Raw genomic sequence first — 16,497 nt, forward strand, 5'->3', positions numbered from 1 at the left:
ACCATTCTGTAGGCTTGAGTCTTCTGGTGTGTGTATGGATCAGTCAGTATAAATCTATATTATAAATGTATATATATATATATATATAAATCTATATATATGGTTCTTTGATTCATCATATAGTTCCTAATACTCACCATGTGCCAGATAGTATTCTAGGCACTGGCCATACAGCACAGAACAAAATAAACCATCCTGGGGCGCCTGGGTGGCTCAATTCCATTAAGTGTCGAACTTTTGATTTCAGCCCAGCTCTTGATTTCAGCATCGTGAGTTCAAGCCTCATGCTGGGCTCCATACTGGGTGTGGAGCCTACTTAAAAAAAAAAAAAAAAAAGTCCTCCTTTTCATGGAGTTAGCAGTGGAAACTAAACACAGACTAAAAACAAAGAAGAAAAAATATATATAATCTATTAGAAAGCCATAAGCACTCTGGAAACAATGTAGGGTGTTCAAGGAGCGCCTCACTGAGGAAGGTGAGAGAAGGACCCTGTGGAGATCTTCGGGAAGATTGTTCCAGGCACGGGGAGTAGAAACACACAGCCTTTGTGGCAGGAGTGTGCTGGCTTGTTCCAGCGGTGGCGGAAGGCGGAGTGGTGATGGTTCCGAGTGGAGTGAGTGAGGGGGGAGGAGATGAAAGGTAACGCCTGGGCACAGCAGGTGAGCGTTTGCAAGGACGTCAGCCTCCAGGAAGACGGAGCTCACTTGGTGGGTTTTGAGAAGAGAAGTGACCAGATCTTTCTGTGGAAGCTGTTTCGACTAGACATCTCTGAGGGGAGGGTGGGAGCATTTCCAGGGGTGGCAGCAGAGAGCCCCAAGGCTGCTGCCGTGACCCGCGTGAGAGATGATGGTCCCGGAGCCCATAAACAAGGAAAGTGAAGAGAAGGGAGGGAATTCTAGCTACCCCTTACTGTGGAGCTGGATGTAGAGTGAGAGAGAAAGAGACGTGTCAAGAGTGACTCCATTTGCAGCTTGAACCGCTGAAGAATGGAGTTGCCTTTTGGGTTGGCTTGGAGTGAACAGAATGACGAGGGGCTGCTCGGTTCTGGACACGTTCCATTTGAGATTCCTCTTCAGCCCTCTGAGTGGGAAGGTCAAGTAGGCAGAGTCTGGAGTTCAGCGAGAGGTCAGGGCTGAAGAGGCGAATTTGAAATCATAAGCGATTACCATTACTTTAAGGCCCTAAGAAGAGTTGAAGCCACCAAAGGAGTGAGAAGAGACGGAAAAGGGGAGAGGGAGTGGGCGGTGGTTCAGGAGCACCGTCCGCGCTCAGAGAGGCCCACTGGACCTGCGTTGTCGAGTTAGTGTCGGTCTTCTCCAGGGCGGCCGTGATGCGGTAGCCACGTGGGAGATGCTTTTATCTCTGGAAGCTGCACACTGACGTATTCAGGGGGGAAGTGTCCTATGTCTCTCTCCCCCTTGTGGATGGCCTGACACAAAAGAACTGTAGAAAAAACTGGAAGGAGTGTGCTAAAATGTCAGCGTGTGGGCCTTCAGCCGAATACCTGTATACTTTGAACTTTTCTGCAGGTTCAAAGTTGTTGTTAAAAGCACCTCTGAGGGGCGCTTGGGTGGCTCAGTGGGTTAAGCCGCTGCCTTAGGCTCAGGTCCTGATCTCAGGGTCCTGGGATCGAGTCCCGCATCGGGCTCTCTGCTCGGCAGGGAGCCTGCTTCCCTCTCTCTCTCTCTGCCTGCCTCTCCGTCTACTTGTGATTTCTCTCTGTCAGATAAATAAATAAAATCTTTAAAAAAAAAAAAAAGCACCTCTGAAGAGGGACAAGTGGGAGGGTAGTAGGCTGCTGGTTTCATAAGCCTCGCTGAGTGTTTGACACTACACACTCCGTACATGTTTGACTTGGGTAAGAATAGAAAACCATAAAATAAGTCAGAGCTGGTAGGGGAAATGTTTCTTTGGGAAATGTTACCTAATAACCAAATCAGTTCTTTGGAAATTAGTACTTTTTAGATATGGCCGCTGAGTCTGAGGGCTGGGATTTACCTTGGAGCACCGCTCAGCCTGCCTCAGCCGCTAGGGATTAATAAAATGAAGTTCCAGGAAGTGAAGTGACTTGCACAGGGTCACGTGCCCGTGTCGCAGCAGAGCCAGATCTGGAAACTGCATCTTTGTACATTGGTTTCAATCATTTAAAAAAAAAAAAAAAAAAAAAGGAAAGAAAGGACAGAGAGAGGTCTAGGACCTGAGCCAGGGACCACTGCAACAACTGGAGTCTCAACACGAGAGCCTGAGGAACGGACGAGAAGGTAGACATTGGGATATTCTAGTCACCAGGGGTGGAGGTGTTGTGACAAGCAAGGATAACCGGCCTTGTCAAAGGCTGCTGGGGCGTTAGGTACGCTGTGAGGTGAAAATCGAGCATGGGATTCAGCCGCGGGGAGGTTATTAGCAAGGTCGACAAAAGGTTTTCGTGAAGTGGTGGAGAAAAAAGCCCGAATGAAACTGGTTCAAGGGAGAGTTGGAGGAAGTGCCCCGAAGAGGGTGAGTGTAGACCCTCTTCTGAGGAACTGTGGAGGCAAGGGGGGGCAGTCAAGGAAGTGTTTGGTGTTTGTTTACCTGATGGGAGAAATTACTTTTTTCCCAATGTGTGTATTAAAAAAGATTTCAAGATACTCTTCTGAAATGACCCACCAGGTTTGTGACACTTCAGACTACCACTGTGTGTGTGTGTGTGTGTGTGTGTGTGTGTGTGTGTAGGTTTAGTGTTTCCCTCCTCGGGGGGGGGGGTCCTAGAACAGTGCTTTGTACTGTGTGTGTGTGTGTGTGTGTGTGTGTGTGTGTGCGTGCGCATATGTGTACAGGTGTGGAGAGGTTGGCATTATGTTAAAGGGTGCTTTTGTGTAGTTGTTAGAAAAGTTGGCCTTATTTCTTCTTGCTTAGGGAGTGCATTCACACTGCTATAATTAGAATTTTAGAATTTTCAAGGAAGTAAGTGTTAAGCGTGTTCTCAATTGGAAGTGTTGAGAAAGCGATTGTTTGGGGGGTAATCTCTTCTCCTTACCTTTTTTTTCTTTTTGGAAAGACTTTATTTATTTGACAGAGAGAGAAAGAGAGTACTAGCAGGGGGAACAGCTGAGGGAGAGGGAGAGGGAGAAGCAGGCTCCCCACTCAGCAGGGAGCCTGATGTGGGGCTCGATACCAGGACCCTGGGATCATGACCTGACCCAAAGGTGGACCTTCAGCCAACTGAACCACCTAGGCGCCCCTCTTCTCCTTACGTTTAAGGAAGTTACCAAAACGTTGGAAGAAATGGAAGCATAGACATGTACAAGGTCACAAGATGAAATGTTGCCAGAGTAACTGGATCTTAGATCTGATTCACCAGCTACACGGAACACTTAATCCCTGTGTATTTCCGTTCTGACAGGTATAAAATGAGGATGGTATTTGTCCTACCTACCATGTGAGGTTTTCATAGGATCACATGAGACGGGAGATGAAAGAGCTTTGTCAAGTTCAAAGCATTCTATAAATACAGTGTCCCAGTGCTGAAGGCAAGTTAGGCCTGAGGGTTTTGTGATAGTATCTGGAATAACAGGAGAAGACATTGGATTACAAAATCTGGATTGAGAATACTCATAGAATAATACTAATGGCACCTGCAAGAATTTCCTTTTTGCCTAAGTCCAGCTCTGCTGACAACATCACAGAACCCCTTGTCTTTGGGCCATCGTGGAGTTTTTGTGGTTAAGGGCTATGGCTGAGATCCAAGTAGTCATTCATCGAATCCCCTGGGAACCTCAGAATTACTGAACATCTGACTGTTTTGGTACTTCTCCTATAATGTTGGTTTGCTGGTGCTGTGTGGAAGGGCTCTTAATGGAAAATATTCAGGCTCTGATGATAAATTTTATGTCAGACTTGGAGAGCAGTTCTGTATTTGATACTTGACATGGAATTATTGTCCTGCTTTATTTTTCAAAGAGATTATGTTATGGTACAGTGAGAAATTAAAAATGGTTGGCATGGTCCCTTCCATTCATGATGGTGTGAAGAGGATGGGTGGTTCTTTCTCAATAAAACAAGTCTGGAATGGGACAGGATTGACAAAACCAGTCATTCCTGGGTACTGGAAATAGACTGGGAAGGCAGACAACAAACAGGCTGCAGCCTTGGCTAGAAAGAGTGGGAGTTTGTGGCCCTCTTGCCTGGGCCCCTCTCCTACCTCTTATCTCACTCGGTGAGAACTACAGTTTTACCAATTTGTACTTTTTACCAGAAGTGATAGATGCAATTTGATGGGGGTTGGCGATAGAAACCCACAGCTTTTTTGGCCAAGAGTGGCATACCTGATTCGTAATGGACAGGGGGAAGACCTACAGCTTTGCTTCCTCAAAGTTGCGGTCCTGGTTTGCAGCCACCATCCAGAAATTTAACAGGGCAATCCCAGAAGTGGGAGAGCCATGGAAGGGCTGACATCAGCTCTCCACACAGTTGCGGCCGCCTGCTAAGTCTGCATGCCTAGGGGATTGATACTTAAGGGAACCCAGCAAAGAGCTGAAGTCAGGGGAGTTTCTTGAGCGCTGGGGACAACTCTGAACCCTTTTACAACCCACATGCAGCTTCCTCAGTGGAGGGTGGAAGTCTTTCCAGGTACAGAGTATTCGAACACAGACTCTGCCCAAATCACTGTGGCTGACCAGTACCCGAGGCAGATGCAGGGGTAACTCATAGGGAACCATACCAGAGGACAGAAATACGAATTTTATTTTATTTTTAAAAGATTTTGTTTTATTTATTTGACAGACAAGATCACAAGGAGGCAGAGAGGCAGGCAGAGAGAGAGAAAGGAAAGCAAGCTGCCTGCTAGGCAGAGAGCCTGATGCAGGACTCGATCCCAGGATCCTGGGATCATGACCCGAGCTGAGGGCAGAGGCTTTAGGCTCACTGAGCCACCCAGGTGTCTCCAGAAATATGAATTTTAAAAACTAAGCTGGGGGCACCTGACTGGCTCAGTTGATGGAGTGTGCGACTGTTGATTTCAGGGTTGTAAATTTGAGCCCCATGGTGGGTGTAGAAATTACTTTAAAAAAAAAGTTAGTAAAGATAACGAGCTATATTCATGGAAGAGACAGATTCTACAGTTTAACTGCAAGCAGATTATTAAGGAACCATCATCCCTTAGAAAACTCAGGACTCTCAGCGGATAAGTGGATAACTAAAATGTGGAGTATCCAGACAGTGGAATACTATTTGGTGGTTAAAAAAAAAAAAAAAAAAGGAGGGATGTACTGACACATGCTATGTCGTGGCTGAACCTTAACGTTATACCAAGTGAAAGAGGAGAGTTCCATTTATATGAAATGTCAAGAATAGACAAATCCATTCGTAATAGTATCAAAAAGGCCAAAATACACAGGAAGAAGTTTAATGAGAGATGTTACTAAGAGAACAGTATTTAGTAAGAATACCCAAATAAGTAGGAATATCCTTATTAGCTGTCTTTCACAGAATTTAGTGAGCAATGATAGCTGTATTTCCCTAGCACGTGACCGTTGGTCTTATGTTTAATACCTGTGTTTATGGGCTGGAAGACAATATAGTTAATGTGGTAGTTGCCCCCAAATTGTTCTGTAGATTCAACAGAGTTATCGTTAGAGTTTCAGAAAGGATTTTTTGAAAGTATTTGTAGAAGAAACGGAGTCTAAAATTCTTATGCGGTGCCTGGGTGGCTCAGTTGTTAAGTGTCTGCTTTCGGCTCAGGTCAGGATCCCAGGGTCTTGGCATCAAGGCCCCCATCGGGCTCCCTGCTCGGTGGGAAGCCTGCTTCTCCCTCTCCCACTCCCCCTGCTTGTGTTCCCTCTCTCTCAAATAAATAAATAAAATCTTAAAGAAATAATAAAAAAATAAAATTCACATGGAAATGCAGAGAATAGAGAATAATCAAAGTAACTTTAAAAAAGAAAGTAATAAAGACAGCATGGCGATTGCATAGGGATGGACATAGAGATCAGTGGAATGGAATATCTAGAAGCAGATACAGATCCTGTGTGATCCACTACTTTCCTTTTTCTTCTTCTTTCTTAATTTCTTTTTTTTTTTTAAGATTTATTTATTTGAGAGAGGTGTATGCCTGAGCAGGTGGGGGGAGGGGCAGAGGGAGAGAATCTTCAAGCAGACTCCCTGCTGAGCATGGAGCCCGATGTGTGGGGCTCAATCTCACGACCCTGATGAGATGACCTGAGCCGAAATGAAGAGTCAGAAGCTTAACTGACTGAGCCACCCCACCCATGATTTTTTTTTTTAAGATTTTATTTATTTATTTGACAGAGAGATATCACAAGTAGGCAGAAAGGCAGGCAGAGAGAAGGAAGCAGGCTCCCTGCTGGGCAGAGAGCCCAACGCGGGGCTTGATCCCAGGACCCTGAGATCATGACCTGAGCTGAAGGCAGAGGCTTAACCCACTGGGCCACCCAGGTGCCCCCCTACCCATGACTTTTAAACAGAGGTGCTGATGTGATTCAGTAGGGACAACATCATCTTTTCAGCAAAGAGTTCTGCCACAGTTGGACACCCATGTGAACTAAAATGTGCCCAGATCTTTACGACACACGCAGAAATGAACTTAAGGCAGATCATAGGAAACCTAAAGAAGAAAAGATAGCAGGACGTTTTCGTGTTTTATGTTAGACAAAGACTTAGTTAATAAGATATAAAAAGCATGAAGTAGATAAAAGAAAAAAGGATAAACTGGACTTCATCAAAATGAAAGTTTTGCTTTTCAAAAGATACCACTGTTAGAATGAGAAGTCACGCCACAAACTTAGAGAAAATATTTACAAAGCAGATGTCTGATGAAGGATTTGTATCTTGAAGATACATAAAGAGCTTTCTTAAAACTGTCATAAGATTGATTAACTTAATCATAATTTTGAAAACATGTACAAAAGATTTGGAGAGATACCTCACCAGAGAAGGTACATGAATGGTAAATGCACACATGAAAAAATTTTCAGCATCAGTAATCATTAGGGAAGGGCAAATGAGATATTACTATACATGCTCTCTAATGGCTAAAATTAAAAAGACAGTCCATGTTTTGGCAAGGATGTGAAACAACAAAAAAAAAACAACAAAATCCAGGAAGCTCACACATTGCTGGTGGGACTATAAAATGGTACAGCCATTGTTGGAAAACAATTTGTTAAAACATCCATCACACACTTGATGTATGACCCAGCAGGTTTTTCTCCACCTGGGCCCTCAGAAGTAACAGCCTGTATCTAGACAAAAACTTACATGCAGTATTCCTAACAGCTTTATCTGTGACTGTCGGACACTGAAAATTGTGTGTAAGTGTCCATCAGTAGATGAATGGGTGAGCAACGTGGCACGTCCATTCGATGGCACGCTCCTCGGTAATGAAAAGGAATGGACTCTTGATACACACAAACAGCATGTATGGGTCTCAGAATATTCTGCATGAATAAAACTAATATCCGCCCCCACCCCCAGCCCTGCAAGTACCAATGCCGTCTGATTCCATTCAGGTGAAACTCTACAAAAGGCAAACTGATTCATTGTGACAGAGCAGGCCATTGGTTGCAGATCAGTGGATGGCTTAGGGGAGGAGGGAGAAAAGGATTCTAAAGGGATTCTAAAGGATTCTAAAGCACACAAACCATCGGAGGTGATTATAGGTTCATCATCTTGATTATGCACAGTAGCTTCGTGGCTGTAAAATGTAAGTCAAAATTCATCAAATTGTACATTCCAAATATGTGCAGTTTATGATATATGAATTCTACCCGAATAAGGTTGTAAAAATTGTGCCTGTTCAGAAATCAAAGACATGATCATAGCAGCGTTATTTGTGATAGACAAAAACTGGAAACAATCCAGTTCATCACCCGGTGAATGGATACGCAAAAGTGTGTTGTGTTCCTACAACGGAGTATTATGTAGCCGTGAGAAAGAATGAAGCACTAATTTGTGCTACCGAGACATGCTGCAACATGTGTAAATCCCAGAAACTTGACGCCAAGTGAAAGAAACCAGAAACAAAGGACCGCATATTGTATGATACCATTTTTGTGAGAATTTTAGGAAAGGCAAAGCTATAGGTCAGATTAGCAGTTGCCTAGAGGGCCACAGTGGGAGCAGAGCCTGGCCCCAAAGAAGTACAAGGGAACTGTTGGGGGTGATCAAACCATTCTTGGTGACAGTTGTGCAGCTGTAGAAGTGTACCAGAGCATATCTGATTGTACACATAAAATGAATGACGTCTATGGCATGTAGATTATAGCTCAGTAAAGCCATTAAAAAAGTGAGTAGCCACTCAGAATTTTAAATTCTTGTAAGGTGACCATTCAAGAAGTTGGATTAGATAGGCTGATTTCATTGTAAAGTATCTGTTTGGAATACTCTGGTGAGACCCATTAAATTCATGTTCTATGTCAAGCACTCTTCGGGTTCTCACTGTAAAACAAATCATCATTAGTTTTCTTTCACAGAATTTAGTGACCATTAACAACTGTATTTCCCTAGCATGTAAACATTGGTTTTATGTTTAATAACTATTAACACCCACCTCCCTCACTGGAAGAAATGGTCGTTTCTTAGATTAATGTTCTAGTCATGTAAAGTGGTTCAAATGTGTGGAGGTAGGTTATCAGGAAGGAAATTTATGGCAGCCTAATACCTTTAATACCTTTGCATGTTCTAGATACAGAAAGGCATACCCTTGTAAGTGTCCACCAGTCCTCAGCCCTGTACAGGTGGACAAGCAGGTACTCTGGACGTTAAGATCCCATGGGTGTGGGGAATGGGGGTATAGAGTGCAACCAAGAGAAGTCCTTCTGGAGCACTTCTCTGGCTGGGCCTGGCCATTTTCTGCACCAGACTAGGGACCAGAATCTCAGGGCTAGTGCCTTCATGCCTTCACCTCCTGCGTATCTTCATATATAAAGCAGGAAATTGAATTTTACTTCTTTAGGTCAAAGTGCATCTCTTTCTGGTACAAAGTTGCCAAATTTTGATGAAAAATCAACAACCCTGGAATGTTTTGTCCATGATTCTGCCTCATGTTGTGCAAATTTGAAAAATTTATTTTGGAAACAACCAGTGCTTTAACGGGAAGTCATTCATTCATTTTCCCAAATAAAGTACTAGTTATTAAACCAAATGCTACTTTTCCTCCCTGCAAGTAAACCCTTGATTCAGCAGAGATTTAGGGGACACTCATATTAGTCAGAGACTCTGAAGATGAGATACAACTACAAAGATAACACAAGTATGGAGAAGGGGGTAGAGGTGGGAGGCTGATAACCTAACCTGCCTCAGGAGGGACGAGGGGCACTTACAGCGAGGGGCTGGGAAGGCTCTGGAGAAAGGCATGTGGAGAGCTGAGGTTTGAAGGATGAATAGGACTTGGTTATTAACCAGGTGGGGGGAAGTTTGCTGGATTTATTGGCTTTAAAGAAGAGAGAAGAGTGATGATATTCAGTGACTGACTTTTGACTTTGAGACTAGCTGAATTTGAAGGATATGGGAGAAAAAAAGAGCCGGGGATTGGTCCAACTTCCGTATCTCAGCAGGTGATGGTGTATCATTTCTTGAGGTGGGAATGTAAGACCCCTGGGGCTTGTATTTGTTTCGCTTGTTGATTTGGGAAAACAAGAATTCACTTTGGAGGTTTTGTCAGAGGAATGCAGCTGTTTGCACATACTTGATTGAACTTTAAAAATGATGCTCTGACCCATTGTTCAGCTTTGGTAGGACACGCTTTGGAGAATTAGGGAGGAAAGTGGAAGCTGACAAGGTCTTGGCCGGCTGTGTGTGCATGCAGTTATCACGGGCTATAGTCTGTCTCATGTTTACAGGTGGAATCATTCTTGAAAACAGGGTAATTACAGAGAGCACAAATCCTTGCCCATGAAAACCTATCACATTAAAAAATTTAATTGTTCCTTTAGTTTATTTTTTTGTCATTTATAAGGTACACTCTATAAAGAAGGTGAAAACAGATAAATTTTAGGAAAGACTGTTCAATCCTTTATGTGTATTGGCTCATTTTAACTTTTAAAACAACCTTGTGAAGGAGGTCCTTTTAATCATATTAATTCATGTTAAGGATTCATTGTAAAGGGATTTAGACATCAACAGATTTAAATTTTTTTTGACATGACATTAACACAAAATATATATTCTTAGTCATGTCCATTGAGTTTATCATGTAAACAAGGATGACAGTTTATTATTTTAGAGATTCTATTTATTTCTGCCTTGTGCTTCTTTTGAAAGTAGATTCGTGATTACACAAAATAGTACCATATTTTATACTTTTCAAGAAGATTGAAGAATAATTTGGAAAATAACTCCTTTCTCATGGAAAAACTTTGCCCATTATTTACTTTTCTGTTTTTTTTAAAGTGATCACGAATATACATGAAACCAAAGATACTATGTAAACAGTTGCTTTGAGACCACATCAAAACAGTGAAGTTAAAATTAGGTTCTACCTATTACTTCAGACTGATCTTTTAGTAATAAGTGGTCAGTCCTGATTTAAATGTATTCCTGGTTGAAATACCTTGAGGGAGTAAGTTGCTGGACCTCAGGCTGTTCCCTTGCTTATAAAATGAAGATAATGAAATACCTCCTCCAATGATAGAAAAATAACTTCTTGGTCTTAAATGCCTGCGTCCACAGGCAGTTCCCTTTTGTACCACCAGAGGGAGCTCCTGTGTCGTTGCTAACCTGAGCTTGCGCCCTGAATGCCTTTCTAAAATGTGGTGAAGTTGGGAATGAGTGGATTGCTGGGAAAATGTGAAAGGCAAAGACTGTTTTGACAGTGTCACCAGAAGGAGATACTCAAAACACAGTGAAGAAAAGGACGGGCTTGAATTTTAAAATACGAAAGCTTTTGCTGACATGAATCATTATGGATTTCCATTCCCAGTCAACAAGCTTTCTTCTTTGTCTGTATCTGAGAATTTTGATGTATTTATTTTGTTTTCCTTCTTCTCTGCAACTGTGTCTATAAATCTTTAGTATCAAACAAATGTAGTTTAGTTTTTCAGTAGCGGTCCCAAACAATTAATATTGGGTAAAGATAAATTAGATTGTTTGTGCTTCAAGCCTTGGCTATGTACAAAATGTGTTGGCCTTCAGTTAGGAAATTGGAAAAAACGTGAATTTTTTTCCATCCTGCCATTCTCACTCTGTATACTTTTTTCCCTCTGTTTATGCTTCTGAATTCTTTTATGTGATGTTTTTCTGTCATACATAGCTCAGAAGGTTGGGTGTGGACAAGGAAAAACATTGTTCTGTGGATGAACCCTAGGGACATGGAAGTAATTACATTATACAGTGAAATTTAAAAATTTGAAACCAAGATCAAAGCGAAACAGAAAGAGCGAAGTTGGTAATTGTGGAATTACTCCAGTAAATTTAGGGCAGTATTTAGTTTTTATCTCAACTGTGTGACTATTTCATGTGAATGTTGGTTTTTTAATTTTAATTACCCTTTTATAATAAAGGCAGTCCCTTTATGAAAAACCAGGAGCACATAATTTTTTTATGTAACAGTAATTATACTGTTAATGCTTTTTGTGTTGGAAAATGTTCTGAATTTAGAAAAACAACACTCCTAGGCATCGCCTTACTTCGAACCCTACTTTTAGAATTCTCTGGGGGTTGTTCCTAGTAATAGACTTGTCCAAGTTTGGGGGTAGACTGTCCTGGTTCATGTTACGGCACCACTGTGTTTGAAACTTGACAAAAGCAGAGTTAGTCCTATAATTAATTTCATTTTCAGTTGCTTGAAATCTGGTAATTTCTTGAGCAGGAAAAACAGAGGAGGAATAACTCTAGAAGTTACGCATCATTTTATCTGTGGAGCCACCGTTTTAATATGATGGCTGCGGGGACACTATAAGGAGTTACAAACTTGTAAATACTTTTGAGATTGCAACATCCCCCAAAGAAAGAATATAAAAGAAAAAAAAAAAGCACTGGCTCTATTTTCTTTGCTTCTACTGCAAAATTTGTTCTTGTTTCAAAATGGGGGAACGCCCATGGTAATCTGTTGTTCATATGAATGTCATCCTCTTGTTGTTGTAAAAAGAAGGTAGAGAACAGTTGATACAGGGGCAAACTGACCCTTTTCTTTTAAAGTTACTTTTTAAAAATATGGGCTATTTCAGGCATATAAAGAAAGCATAAGGAATACTAAAGAATTACAGTGTTACGTGGTCATTAGAACATCATGTGCAGTGCAGTCGTCCACAGGCCTGACCCTCTTTCTGCCAGGTGTCAGGTCCCGAATTTGGTGTTTCTCCTCACTCATGTTTTTATGCTTCACTAAATACAGATGTATTCCTAAACAGAAATAAAATTGCAGTCCGTGTTTTTTACCCTCTTAACCAGTTTCTGGCTATCTAGTACATTATTCACTGCAAGCACAATGTTGGACAGTGTGTCTCTGGAAATTCTCATCCAGCAGCCCTAAAACTTTATATCCACTGAACAGCGCCGCCTCATTGCCCCTAATAACTGTCATTCTCCTTCGAGCTTTTATGAGTTTGACGATTTGGGATACCTCATATAAATTAGAATCGTGGGGCCTCTGGGTGGCTCAGTGGGCTAAAGCCTCTGCCTTCGGCTCAGGTCATGATCCCAGGGTGCTGGGATCGAGTCCCGCATCAGGCTCTCTGCTCAGCAGGGAGCCTGCTCCCCCCACCCCCGTCCCCTACCCCCACCCCGCCTGCTTCTCTGCCTACTTATGATCTATGTCTGTCAAATACATAAATAAAGCCTTAAAAAAAAAAAAAAACTTAAAAAAAAAAAAAAAAGGAAATCATGCAGTGTTTGCCCCTCTGTGACGGACTTCTTTCCCTCAGCATAATGTCCTCGTGGTCCTTCCATGTTGTACAGCAGGATTTCCTCCTTTTTTAAGGTTAATTGATACCCATTTTATTTGTTTTTTTAAAGTATTTGTGAATTTTTTCTTAAAGATTTTATTTATTTATTTGTCAGAGAGAAAGAGAGCGAGCACAGGCAGACAGAATGGCAGGCAGAGGCAGAGGGAGAAGCAGACTCCCTGCTGATCAAGGAGCCCGATGTGGGACTCAATCCCAGGACGCTGGGATCATGAACTGAGCCAGAGTCAGCCGCTTAAACAACTGAGCCACCCATGTGTCCCTAATATTCCATTTTATGTTTGTGTCACATCTTCTTTATTCATTCGTCTGTCGATGGACATTGAGGTTGTTCCCCCTCTCTGCTGCCGTGAATCGCGCCGCAGTAAACAGGGAAGTGTGTGTATCTCTTTGAAGTCCGGGTACCCTGTGTTTGAGATAACTATCCAGGGGTGGAATTTTCGTGAGCATATGCTAGTTCTGTTTTTAATGTTTTAAGGACCCTCCCTGATGTTTTCCATAGTAGCTGAACCATTTTAAATTCCCAGCAACAGGGCACCGGAGTTCCTATTTTTTCCCATCCTTGCCAACACTTGTTATTTTTTTTCTTTTTATTTATTTATTTTTTTTAAAAAATTTTTTTATTTATTTGACAGACAGAGATCACAAGTAGGCAGAGAGGCAGGCAGAGAGAGGGAGAAGGAAGCCGCTTCCTGCAAAGCCGAGAGCCTGATTGCGGCACTCGATCCCGGGAACCTGGAATCCTGACCTGAGCCGAAGGCAGAGGCTTTAACCCACTGAGCCACCCAGGTGCCCCATTTTTTTTCTTTTTTAAAAAGATGTCATTTTATTGTTTTGCTCTTTTAAAGTAGTCTGTCCACCCAACATGTATCTTGGACTCACAACCCCTAAATAAGTGTCACATGTTCCGCTGATTGAGCCACCCAGCTGTCCCTGTGGGCTGGCGGGCTGGCTTCCTTCCTCTTTCTTTTTCTTCTTCTTTTTTTCTTTTTCTTTTTTCCTTCCTTCCTTCCTTCCTTCCTTCCTTCCTTCCTTCCTTCCTTCCTTCTCTCTCTCTCTCTTTCTTTCTATAATTGCCATTTTAACAGGTGTGAAGTGATACCTCATTGTGGTTTAACTTGCATTTCCCCGGTGATGAGTGATGCTGAGCATCTGTTGGCCGTTTGTATGTCTTCTTTGGAGAAATGTCTGTCCATGTTGTTTGCCCATTTTGGTAGTGTTTATCCATCTATCTTCATCTGTATTTGCTGTGGAGTTATAGAGATCCTTAGATATTACAGATACTAACTTCCTACCTGATATGTGGTTTCCACATATTTTCTCCCATTCTCTAGGTTTCCTTTTTACTCTGTGGGTTGTGTTTCCCTTGCTGTGCAAAATCTTTTTAGTTTGATGTCTATTTTTGCTCTTGTTGCAAGACCAATGTCATGAAGCTTTTCCCCTTTTTGAGGGGGGGATGCTAGAATTTTAATATAGTTATACCTATCTGTCATATTGAGGAAGAAAAGGTTTCTGCCTGTATAACTTTCCCAGTTAACATCTGCAAGCACACATACCGTAATCTCAGTTTATAAATTCATCAGAGTCTGAGCAGTGGAGCAGTGGATCTTTACTGCTGGGCTTACCAGCAGGAAACGACAGACGCATTAGTGTCCTCTTTTCTCTTCTTTCACTCTCCTTGTCCAGAGACATTTTATTGTAAAGATTCAGTGCAGCTCACCTCCAGCCAAAGATCATCTTTTAGCTAAGTTCCGTTGCTCCGAATTTGCTTATAATTATAGCCTATTCAGTCACAGAAGAAACCCTGAAGATGTGGAGTTCACGGTTGCGTACAGCACTAAGACATCATCCCAGTTTTAAAGTCTAGTGCAGATTAAAAACCACAGGTGTAGCATTTCTACCAGATGCGCTGATTATCTCTTAAACTACATACGGACTCCATGAGAACATAATTTTTTAAATAGTGCATTGAGGACAATCAGTTCCCCGATTCGCACAGCCTTGAGAAGTCTCTCAGTGTCCACTTCCAGTTGGTGATGAAACACCAACATGAGTTTGAGGCACTGCCAAAGCATTCGAACACCTCTAGTCTCTCCTTTCCCTCACACTTTAGTTTGGGGTGTTGGGTCGCACGTGGCTGGAATGCTTTGATCACTTTGCACATCAGGAAAACCAGTTTGGCTAAAATGATGCCGGTGATCTAAAACAATGCTGGGGTCTTGAGTAGACTGGTTTGTCCATTTCAGGCTGCTGGTCGGTGGCCCCTCTAAGGCCCTTCCTTCTTCCTTCTATGACTCCTGGAACATCAATCAGAAGATGAGTATCATACTGTGTAACTCTTTGAACCAGTGTCTCTCTCAAACTGGAATGTCCAGCTCAGTATATTAAAAAATCACCCACGAGAAGAGGTTCTACAGGCCTTCACAAGATCTGGAGTTTCCACGACGAGCATACCTGATCTTTATAATCTGAGCGCTCAGCGTTGAAGCTAAGCTGTTGGGAAGTAGTTCGGGCATTATAATCCAGGCAGTCAGTGGTTGAGTTAGAACACAAGCTTGAAGCTCCACATCCCTGGGCAGAAAGAGAAGCTCGGACTGGTTGAGACAGCTGGTGCCTACACTGGTACCCATGGGGTCGAGCGTCCCTGGCCCAGGAAGCTGGGGATCTCGGGGGTTAGGTAAGATCCATAGTCCATGTCTCCAGAGTAGGACACTGAGCAGCATTTCCTTGACTGTAACCTGAAGCCTGAGTATGGGTCCCAGGGTAGGGCCTCTGTGTGCAGGAAGAGGAGGAAGACAAGGGATCGGACAGTGGGGAGACAATTTGGGGTCCAGATAGACCTAGGAGCCCTGTTGCTGGAAACAGCTGGGACCGAGGTGCTAGGGGAGGGCCACTGGTTCCCCTCTGTGAACTCACTTTCGAGCTGGAGATATCCTCTTCTCGGCAGCTCTGACTTTGTTTTGACCTCCGTGTTGTAGTAGTTCCAGCTTGATGATGGCCCTTTGCTCTTTGATTGTTAATCCATGCAGGTTTTCAGCAGCACATCTAGCTGCACCTGGGTGAACGTTGTCCTTTCCTGACGCTGTCTCGAGGGGTGGGGGGGGGGGTGGCCAGGTGGCCCACTGAGGAGCAGCCCTAAGGGGTCAGACTCTGTGCCCATTGACTGTGTGAGCCATCACGCCAAGGTTGTTGGGAGGTGCATTGTTGGCCAAGATCAAGGGTACCCAGCTGGAAGGTCATACTTCTCCTGGGTGGATAGGCTCCGGGGCCTCGGTGGGTGGATTCGGAGTACAGGAACTAAGGGCAGGACAGATGGACAGAGGTGCTGATTTGTGGCTTCCTCTTCCTGGTTTTTTTCTAGGAGTTGTCTAGCTTCAGGCCTTAGGCTTGTCTCTCACCCATTTCGAGTTGACTCCTGTGTGCAGTGTAAGGATCCAGTTTCGTTCTTTTGCATGAGGAGATCCCGTTTTCCCAAGGTTATTTATTGAAGACATCATCGTTTCCCTTCCGTGTCCTTTCCATCTTGGCACCTCTGCTGAAGATCAGTTGACCATAAACGTGACCAGTTACTTCTGGGCTCTCTCTTCTGTTCCATTGGGCC

General features: G+C 43.1%; 2 long non-coding RNA genes across 9 annotated transcripts in view; one reads left to right on the plus strand and one right to left on the minus strand.

Annotated features, from left to right (window-relative positions):
- LOC309845709 overlaps positions 1 to 16,497 on the plus strand; it is a 215,932-nt gene that overhangs the window by 52,043 nt on the left and 147,392 nt on the right. The window lies entirely within an intron of this gene.
- LOC309845711 lies at positions 275 to 15,500 on the minus strand. The gene is made up of 2 exons (XR_014301464.1): positions 1,764 to 15,500; positions 275 to 1,553 (listed from the first exon to the last, which is right to left on the minus strand). It is a non-coding gene; the product is annotated as an uncharacterized lncRNA (long non-coding RNA).

The sequence above is a fragment of the Mustela nivalis genome (genome assembly GCF_964662115.1).
Source record: "Mustela nivalis genome assembly, chromosome: 12".
Taxonomy (NCBI): domain Eukaryota; kingdom Metazoa; phylum Chordata; class Mammalia; order Carnivora; family Mustelidae; genus Mustela; species Mustela nivalis.